This window comes from Schistosoma haematobium, chromosome ZW (genome assembly GCF_000699445.3).
Source record: "Schistosoma haematobium chromosome ZW, whole genome shotgun sequence".
In the NCBI taxonomy this organism is placed as follows: domain Eukaryota; kingdom Metazoa; phylum Platyhelminthes; class Trematoda; order Strigeidida; family Schistosomatidae; genus Schistosoma; species Schistosoma haematobium.
In genome coordinates, this window is record NC_067195.1 from 18,009,404 (window position 1) to 18,020,910 (window position 11,507).

Genomic DNA, 11,507 nt, shown 5'->3' on the forward strand with positions numbered 1-11,507 from the left:
GTGAAGTTGAAATTCACTTGGTATTGTTTACTTGAATCCTCCTACTGATGTTTAGGACTGCAATTGATCAGTCTCTTATTGGCATATGTGAAATTTGTACGGATCGCCTCGATATTGCCTTCATTCACAAGCATTACAAGTAGAAATGGATGGAGGCCAATAAAAGACTGATCAATTGAAGTCCTATATATCAATGGGAAGGTTCAAGCAACCAATACAAAAATAAGTCGAATCCACCATAGTTAGACATGCTATTTTCATAAGGCGTAATATTAAGGTCCAGAATATAGTTGTGATACATTATAAACTGTTGAATCCTATTAATCAAGTGCGTACAACCAAATATTCACATCATGACATTTGATTAAAACTAAGCTATAAATGATATACGCTCAGGTAATCATTAAATCACATGCTAATTCGTAATCACTGACAAGTATACACATGTGTGTGCACACTTATATGTGTTCATTGATGTTGTAGTGTGGCGTCGAGTCGCGTTTGACTATGATCACCATTACAGGAAGACTATATGCCAGTTAACCGATAAGATCCCCCGTAGGCCAAACATCAGAAGGCAGTTGGTGGCTGTAGTTTAGATGTATTTGTTGGCGATCTCGTGGTATTAAAAGAATATTGAGATCGTGCTAGGTTACAAGTGTGGCTACTGAGCGTAACCGAATTCGTGCAAGGTCACAATCAAAGAAAGGAAGACTGCCTTTAGTACAGATAAACAAGCAAGTACAGTAAAACAATCACTGGTACAATTGGTTATAATAATAATTGTTTCCGTTAAACCAATAGCGTTCACTTGATAAAAGTAGGTCACCACAATGTTATGTTCCCATTTGTCATTTTCACTATTCAAATTGCTTGTTACATTGTTCGACTTATTGATCCCTTGAAGAAGCTACTTCCGTACAGTACTAAAACGTCTAAAATTCTTGTTCTTTCCGTTTTATTTATATTTGACTTATATGTATCGATTTCATTATCAGCAAACTCCCCAATGTTTAATTGTCAAATGTAGAGAAAACTTTTTTAATATCTTTAACTTATAAAGGAATACACTTATTCATAGAGAATCATCCCATCTCTTGCTTGATTGAACTGGTTTTAATCAATAGCTTCCTATGATATGAATAATTTAATTATGTCTCTATCCACTATATTCTATGTGTATCATTGATTTTAAAAAGAATGAATCTTACTAAAGTTTATACCATAATTAAAGTCGATGTGTTTTACTGAATTTATCTACAGAAGAAAATTTTATAGTTGGATGAAAAGTTAAACCTGTTAAAGCAGTTAGTAAGATACATGCTGAGGCATTGGCAATCCACGAACTCAAGTCCGAACTTTGCGTGCAAAAACGATTCTTCAACCTCTTATTCTTCCTTGGCCCTAATTCCCTTGAGTAGTATGTTTCGGTTTTTTTCCTTTTTTTGCATTTTTATTTGATTGTTATTGATTTTTCGGTTTATTGTTTTGCAGTTTTAAACTCTAATCCCTTATTATTATTACCTTAAGTTTTCTTGATTATTATTCACTTTTCATTATTATGACCTTTATGTTGGTCGTTTTTCTTCATATCTGTCAATTGGACAATTATCTGATCCATAAATTATTTTCATCCTTATATTCCTTCCTTACCCTCTAATTATTGTGTAACCTCATTTGATAATAAGAGTCTCGAATCAATTTATGATGTGATATTTTTTATCCTTCTATAGACCTATATTTTCTATATAAATGCGAATGTACAACTTAAGTAAATGATTTCGTCGAAACTAATTTTCTCTTCATTGAATTCTCTTTTCCTTATTCAATGACACTATGGGTTATTTTAATTATGTGAAGAGCCACATTACATTACTTTCACAGGTTGAAATCATGAGTCAGTTGAAGCTAGACCACCATTGAAAACCTGGAAGCACTGGACGGCCGTTTCGTCCTGGTATGGGACTCCTCAGCAGTGCGCATCCACGATCCCGCACCACGCGGGGCTCGAACCTAGGACCTACTGGCTTCTCGCGCGAGCGCTTGACCTAGAGGTATTTCCTAGAGTTCTAGCGAGAAGCAGTGATTAGTGTAGTTCAATCTAATCTGTTGTGAGATAGTAACTCACTGAAGATAATGGTGGATGTGTCACTCAATTTCGTGAATTAGTTGAAGTTGGACATTAACATCGTTAGATTCCGGTTCAGTGATCTGATAATTAAGTGCTCGCGTGAGAGAATGATAAGTCCTGGTTTCGATTCTCACGAGGTGGGATCGTGGATGCGCGCTGCTGAAGAGTCTCACAGTAGGACGAAACGGCCATCCAGTGTTTCCAGGTTTTCCATGTTGGCCTGGCTTCAATTGACTCATGAATTCAACTATTAAATTTATTATAATATCCACAAAACCCCTTCTGACATTAAAAAGTAACTATTTGACTCCTGAAACTCTAATCATTCTCTAGAATATAATACAAGTCCCTTTCTGCTGATAGTAGTCTTTGGAATACTTAAGTTCATAAATATTATGGTGAAATGTTTCATGAACAAAACTAACTAAATAATACATGCAATACTGTGATTTATGAAACATATTGTCATGAGAATTTCAGCTAAGTTTAGCAAATATTTTAAAGAAAAGAATTAAATAACAAATTGAGAAATTAATCACTAAGAGTAATGTGCAATTCACAAATCGATAATCAATATAAGGCTTAAAGCCAATAAAATGTATGATACATGCATGACAGATATATTTTAGATTAGATCCATATACATACTCAATAAGTATCTTAAAAAAAATATTGACTGACTTCGCTTCTTTCTTTCTCTTTTTTTCTTTGAGTTTTATTATTTTCATTTATGAAAAACTGTGTAGTTGCTGTATGAATAATTCAAGTAATAATTATGGAGAATGATGTAAAACAAAGAGAAATGTATAAGAAAGTATATGTAAATTAGATTAAAGTTATTAGAATTATATCAAAAAAGTAGAAGGTAGGAAAGAATTTATGATGAATCCACTTGACCCTAAATGTACATGTTTTATATTATTCACTTGTAAATAATCATTGAATACATAACATAGTAGATAAATGTTACATAACCATCAAGTAATGGTGAGTTATGAATATTTAGCAATCATTTAGTGGTATTTAATTCACTAATTTTTATGAAACATTTGTGGAAAGATGAACCAATACTACTGTATTAATTCGAATAAGTTTTATTAACTTCTGATTAGCTATTTATCAAAAAATCGTCAACATAATCCGAAATTCATACGACGGACCACAGTGCAAAGTTTTGTATGGAGGATAGCTGATAGATTCATTACAAGTAAGGACCGGAGTCAGACAAGACTGTCTATTCTCTCCCTTCCTCTTTCTTCTGGTGGTCGACTGGATTATGAAGACCTCGACATCTGAGGGAAAACACGGCATACAATGGACAGCTCAGAACCAATTAGATGATTTGGACTTCGCAGATGACCTAGCCCTCCCATCGTATAAACACGAACAAATGCAGATATAGACAGCCAGTGTAGCAGCAGTCTCTGCATCAGTAGGCCTCAACATACACAACGGAAAACCAAGATCCTCAAATTCAAAACGGAGAACAGCAATCTAATCACGCTTGATGACGAAACTCTGGAAGATATAGAATCCTTCACATACCTGGGAAGCATCATCGATGAACAAGGAGGATCAGATGCAGACGTAAAGGTGAGGATTGGCCACATTCCTACAATTGAAGAACATATGAGACTCAAAACAACTGTCAGCTCATATCAAAGTCAGAATCTTCAATACGAACGTCTGGACAGTTCTACTGTGCGGAGCTGAAACTTGGAGCAATACCACAGTCATCATCAAAAAGGTATAAGTATTTATAAACAATTGTCTACACAAGATACTCAATATCCATTGGCCGGATAAAATCAGTAACAAACTACTGTGAGAGAGAACAATCCAACTTCCAGTTCAAGAAGAAATTAGGAAAATATATTGTAAGTGGATAGGATGTACATTATGGGAATCACCAAACTGCATCACGAAACAAGCGCTAACTTGGAATCCTGAAGGGAAACAGAAAAGAGGAAGACCAAAGAACACATTGCGTCGGGAATTGGAAGCAGACAAGAAAATAATGAGTAGCAACTGGAAAGAACTGGAAAAGATTTCCCAGGACAGAGTTGGATAGAGTATGCTGGTGTGCTCCTGCACGAGGAGTAACAGGCGTAAGTAAGTATTTATCAAATCTTAAGGAAAAATTAAATTATATACGATCAGTTGAATAAATATGTGTACTGAGATATTGAAATTGTTTGTAAAAACTCTCAAGATAAAATGATAAAAGCTGTCTATGGAAAAAGTGAGCTGAAAAATAGCTATTTACGGATGGATCGAAAGTTTTAGTGGAAAATGTGAAAACTCCTAAAATGATGTAATGTCAGAACAACCTTCAACCTTTTTTGCTGATGAAAACTGTAAACTTATACTCTTTCTTACTCGTTCTCATCACAAATTAATTGTCTGAATGTTATGTTTGAAAAGATTACGAGTTCCCCTAATCTGACAACGAAACGAAGACTCTGTGACACAATGACGGATAAGCTAGCTATTCCGATACGTCCCAGCCCAGCTAACTAGAGAGAGAAGTTCAAGTTCGGAAGAAGGAAATATATTCCACAAGCAGCCAGAAGCATGAACAACCACGACAAGTCTAGTAGAAAATACACTCATTTATATATTGATTCATACACTTATTTTTGATTAATAATTAGGACAAAATCACATACATGAATAATACTTATAGTTATGGCAAGATCATATGCTACATGTCATGCTGAGTATGGTTCATGTCAATTTTTAATACAAGAATATTGTATGTTATGACATAACAGATTATCTTACAGGAAAACAGGAACAGATATTACATTGAGTAATCATTACATTGAATTAAAACGGAAGTAATCCTGAATAAAAATCATAATGTGTAAATCCATCTAATTTTGACTTTTCATCCCGACATATCACCGAATAACTACTGGTAAACCAAATTCTGAAAGCTCGTTCGTGCACAATGTTTTGAATTTCTCTACAGATGGTCTTAACTAGAGAAATGGAGATAGAACGAGTAAGCTTTCACAAATAGTGAGTACTGTGAACGGGTTAACATTAAAATTACGAAAATTAAGTCATTGGTGTTCAACGATGATACTGAAGTGATTCTCACATGAACTAGCTATTTAATTCACATGAGGTCTGAACCAGTCGTTGGCGTACCAAAGAGTAAACAGTTCATAGAACATAATTATTTTTGTAACCAGTTATTATGATCTTAGAAAATTAAATATCTTGAGCTAATACGTTATTTTCCCATCAGTCCCAACCCTTAAATTAGTGGTAATGAGGTTTACTGTCTGTAATATGATAAGCTGTATTGAAAGTCCCCACCAATATCCTATAGCAATAAACAACATCATATAATCGCTAGTGACTAATTTCGAGTGGGAACTCTCAGAATTCTATTGCAAATCATGTCGGACGTGAGGCACTTATTTTTCAGTGATATTGGAAGGTGACTGAGCAATAACGTAAATCGATTAAAGTTAGAAATGTAAACCGTTGGATGCTGACTGGTTGAAATATTAAGCACTCACTGAGAGACCTGGACATTTTGGTTCCCATGATGTGTGGGATTGTGGATGTGCATTTCTAAAGAGTCCCGTACTAGAACTAAACTGTTGTTCAGTACTTTTCTGTTTTTAATGGCTGTCTAACTAATTCCGGACTCTTTACTGAACAAACCATAGATAACTTCTTTTATTCTTCTTCACCGAGCATGATCTTATGAGAAGAAAAATCTAAATATGTCTAGAACATTCATGAAGATGGCATGATAGACTAGCCTGCTATGCTATTAACAATCATTTAATAAAAGAGTGACTTTTTAAAAAGGACAGAAAGAAAAAAGCAAACGATGTAAACGGTTTTATCAGTCGATACACTGAACTCAAAATCATACAGTAAATGTTGTTCAACACATCGTGTATTGGTTGAAGTTAGACATTAACATCGCTGGATGCCGGCTCAGTGGTCTAGTGGTTAAGCGCTTGCGCGCAAAACTGATAAGTCCCGGGTTCGAATCTCCCGAGATGAGATCATGGATGCGCACTGCTGAGAAGTCTCACAATAGGATGAAACGGCCGTCCAGTACTTCCAGGTTTTCCATAGTGGTCTAGCTTCAATTGACTCATGAATTCAACTATTAAATATCCCACAAATTTCCTTTCATTATAAAGAATTTATGAGCGATTAACAGACACAATTAAATTAATTCACAAACAGATTAGTAATTAGGCCAGTGTTAGAACTGACACTCAAAACGAAAATGAAACGGGAATGAATGATTATGTTATTGATTTCGGAAATTGAGAAAAACTAGAAACCGAGTAAACATTTAGCGATGATTTGTAATGTAAAAGACAATAAAGATGGTCAGTCTGAGAAATAATCAAGTCACAGATAAGTAAGTGTATGAACATTTGATAAATTTAGTTAGTTTAAAACAATTAAATATCTCATGAGTTTGAAAATGTTTCTTCTTTACTACAAATTACAGGTTAACTGATATTAGGAGTTTACACTTATGATGATTAGAGAACTGACTGTTCAAATGTGATTCTATGTGCTTGTCATCAATAATTAATTTATGATAAGCAAATATAAATGCATTAACTGTTACATAAAATAATAAACTGTTAACACTTTTAATTGAATGAAATGTCACAACGTTGAGTTTGATTTAATATCAAGTCCTAATTTGTAAGTGATACACATAACTGATTAATGTTAGCTGAAGTGTGTTAAAAATCTCTATCGTCAGGTGTGGAACTGCTCAGAAGTACGCACTCACATCTCTACTCAAGGGCGTAATCCATAACTTTCAGATCTTGTGGTGAGTATTTGAGCATTAAACTACTGCACTGCCATATTGTGTTACTCATTCTCCATTCACGATGTAGCGCAATGAAACACACTTGGTTTATATACAAACAAAATCAGACCACAACACACCATAAAATAGGAAATAACATTTATACAGGATCAAGCCCAAAGTGGCTGTGTTTAGGAGAAACTGTGACTAATAGATTGGGAATAACTTGACAATAGTAAACCATATAACCGTAACCAATAGGTCAAATAAAAGCTTATAATAAGAGGAATATAAATGTATATAGTTTAGTTTCTTAACAGATATACAATAAAAATATATTCATAATATCAGTCCATAAATAACTCTCAGAAATTACCCATAATTTAATCTTCGCCAGGACATAACATTTTCAAGCTAAAAATAATTTACATTATTTCGACCTTTCTGAAATTCAACTCAAAGCCTTAGTGATGATGATCCATAGGTCAGGTGGAATTTTTATTCATAGCTGTGTTAATTTCTTTTTTAAATAAAAGCCTTATAACAGCTCAAACAAAACCGCCTTTAAAATATATGAAAAGTTTTTATATTAGCTAGGGCTTAAAGTTACTTACCTTAACCAATTAAGATTACATAATAGTTTTATCAAAACAACAAAAAACACGTTAGTAAAATGTAATTGTAATCAGTTTCAAATAAACAATGAATGTACATTGATAACACTGGATAATCATTACATTCAATTGAGATTAAAATAAAGCTAAAAAATTTTGAAAGTTAAAATTTCATCAAATATTTGGTAGTAGTGTATTTCCTATTAGTGTTCATAATTATGTGAGAGAGTCCCTAATTTGAACAAATTAGCCACCCAATGTCTGAATACTCGGGTATTTTATTATCATGCTAATTTAAACTCCTGACGACAAGCCTGTTAAATTAGGACAGAACTGCTTTTTATGTTCTTACTTCTGGGTATTCTGATCTCAACCAAATAGTCCATTTGTATTCAGCTGTTCGAATAGTCCATTTCATGTCATAAAAAAGCCAAGATAAATTTGACATTGAAAGGAAAGTGATGTGAATTGTCTAAATTATTCTTTTCTCAGTTAACATGTCACAGTACCACAGATATTCAACCATAGTAACAGTGATAGTTCAGTGTTGTATAAAAATGCTTTCGGTGTTTTCTCTCTCAATTAAATGAATAGTTCAATGGTACAACTTTCATAATACGCAATGTGGCCAACACAAATGTCAATATTGATTATTTTTCTATTAAGAGTCTAGTGCATCGTCGATTAATGAATTGAGGCAGTATTAAGGTTATATATATGATTCATTTGTCTGTTTGATGGCCTAATTCCTAACCTTGAAACTGTTTGGTATTTACCTTATTTGCCCACAAGCCTAATCATTATCTTCATGACCTTTATTTTCTTGTAAATTCAAGACATATCGGTCAGTTAGTAGGGGTAGTAAACAAATACAAGGTATAAAAACAAATCATAAACCATGGTAATATGACCATTAACTGCGAAAACACAATACGCACCACCAGAAAAAAAAGACAGTTGATGGAAAGAAAAAGTGACACTATTTTATCAGCGGAAATTATGGTTGATAAGGGCAACAACATACTCATCAATATAATACAGGTTTATCGAAAGCATTATTAAAACCATTCACCATCTCAGTAAAAAATTTCACATCATGAAGTCAGGTAACAATTCCACCCTGAAATCCAATATTTGTTACATATCTGAGAAAATTAGATTTTCTACTCATTGGGATATTACAAATATATTATTTTTATTTATAACAATCAACCGAATGCTCAATTTATTTGAAATTATCAAATCAAACCTAGGTAATGATACCTACAAAAACGGAATAATTCAACTCATTTCAAATTGAATTAAATATCATACCCGTTGTATGAGTGTCTGTATGGGCTCAGGAGCTAAATGCGTAATGTAACGGCGTTTGAAGAGAACGATACTGGGTTCGAGTCCTGGAATGAACATCAACTCTGAGATGAAGGTGTATTTAGAGTTCCAAATATGAAACAACTCGCATCCTTGATTCAGCTGCTAGCTACGTTCCACCAATTCTATATAAACTTGTGTTATAATAGGTATAACAAGGCAATCCTCACAAGATGCCCATATGCCAACTAAGACTGATCAAATTTCAGTCCAAAATATAGGTCCTTGAGCTGTATTGGGGCTCGTATGATTTGGTCGTAATTGAAGAAGATTAGTCGTACAATTTAGCTCGAGTATTGATTATCTCTCTTAAACTGTCTGTACATTGCCAATGACCCTCTATTAATCAATGAGATAACAGTCTAGAACAATACTTAACGAATACTGTTTCAGAATGTAGTTCACGTTCGATAGATAGAACAGAACACATCATAGCAAGTAGGTAACTTATAAGTATACAGCTCGAGTTTATAAATCAACTCATATAATAATATATAGTAAAATCTTGACCACACATAAACCTAATTAAATGACAATATATGCACAACTAAGCTATACGTGGAAGAGAATTAAGTGACAGATTCATAATTAATTAACTATAACTTAAGGAAGCCAGTCTATGAGACATACGTAAGGTTACAATTAAATGGAAGACATAGATACAATAATCCAATGGTAATTTTAAAACAAAAATGCAAATAACTACCTCAAGATAAACAGTTCCGGAAGCTCAGCTTCGCACAATGTTTATCCTGTCATAGTTACTTATTTGCTGATGCCTGTTACCTCCCGTGGAGCATTAGCCGCCAACCAGGATTCTCCAAACTACTCTGTTATGGCCTCACCTTTCCAAGTTTTTTCAAGTGTTAGTCATTCTTTCCATATCTGACTCCAATTCTTGATGCAACGCGTTTTTGGTCTGCCTCTTTTCCTTTCGCCCTACCGATTTTAAATTATGGCTTACCTCATAATGTAGTTTGATGATTTCCGCAACGTATGTCTTATCCATCTCGTGTCTTTTCCTAATTTCCTCTTCAGCTGATTGCTCTGGTTCACTACATGCCCGAGATAGTTTCTTCGTTGTATCATAGAGTTGTCTCATACTTACTTCTCTTGCTGCTTTTTCCGCTGTCGTTGCTAGGTCTTCCATATATTTTCTCCTATCACCTATAATGCTCCTCTTCACTCGTTTGTTTGCTTCTGTGTATTCCACCTGTCCCTTGACTTTCTCGGATCTTGTTCGGCTGTGATTAATTACTGTCTTCTTGTCCCTCACTTCTTGAATCGTGCCAACAGTTCCGATGGATATCCATTCCTTTTGATGGTGCTTCTCGCGGCCACAGCACCTCCAGGTATGTTGAAGTTCATGCTTATTTGACCCCTCCCCATTTTTTTCCATATTAGTTTCTTCTTCGATTAGATCTTGTAAAGCTTCGAACCTGTTATTGAGAACTATCTTGAACTCATTGAACTTGTCAGCATCTCGAAGGAAGGCTGTATTATATCTTTGTAATTCTGTTTATACAGTTGTTCAGTGCTTCTTCAGCTTCAGTTTTATCTTGATAATCACCGTGTGGTGATCTGAAACTATATCAGTTCCTTTCTTTGTGCTTTCGTTTTCTGTGGACCTTCTAAACTTTTTATTGACGCGAATGTGATCAATCTGGTTTCCTGTAGTGTGGTCCGGTGAAACTCATGTAATTTCATGTATGCCTTAATGCAGAAATATGGTGCCACCTATAGCCATTTTGTTGAATGCACATAAATTTGCGAATCCCTCACCATTCTCGTTTCCTCCCCTCAGTCCATTTAGTCCCATGATATCTTCATATCCGGTCTGTCGATTCTCATTTTGGTGTTTAGGTCTCTCACCAGGATGGGCAGGTCCTTTCCTGGGCACTTTGTTACAATCGACTGCAGCCTCTCATAAAACTGATATCTTTCCTCTCTATTGCTATCATTGGTGGGTGCATAGTACAAGATATCATTGATCGTAATCTCCATCTTTTCTTTGAATATTCTGCAATCAGGAGATTCCCATCCTATAAGTGCATTACGTGCTTCTTTGGACAGCATCAGAGCAACTTCCTACGTATGTGGAGCATTTCCTTCATGACCAGTGTACAACAGTAGCGCTCCTGAAGCTAATCTTTTCTGCCTAGCTTTGGTTTTGTTATAATCTCTTTCTTACGGTTATGACCCAGCTATCCCTATTGCTTAGTATTCTTGGACACTAAATCACTCGACAAGACCCCAAATCAGAACACGGTTGAACAGGAAAGAGATTATATTCCAAATAACAAGGTTAGATGGAAGTAAGATGCAAGCACAATAGGGAAAAACGTCAGTATATTTATAGTTTTTACATGAGAAGATTCTAGAGTATTCTCCAACTATCGACTGGTGCTCATTGGATAAGAATTAGCCAAGCAGCGTGCCCCAAAGAAGTCGTGCATTGAGCATGCTTTAATCTAGTCTATGTCCCGCTAACAGGTTTAATGGGTTTAACTTATCCCAAGCACCACCAGGTTATTTTTTTTCTGCACCTCTCACATAGTGCGGATATTCTATGTACCTGTGT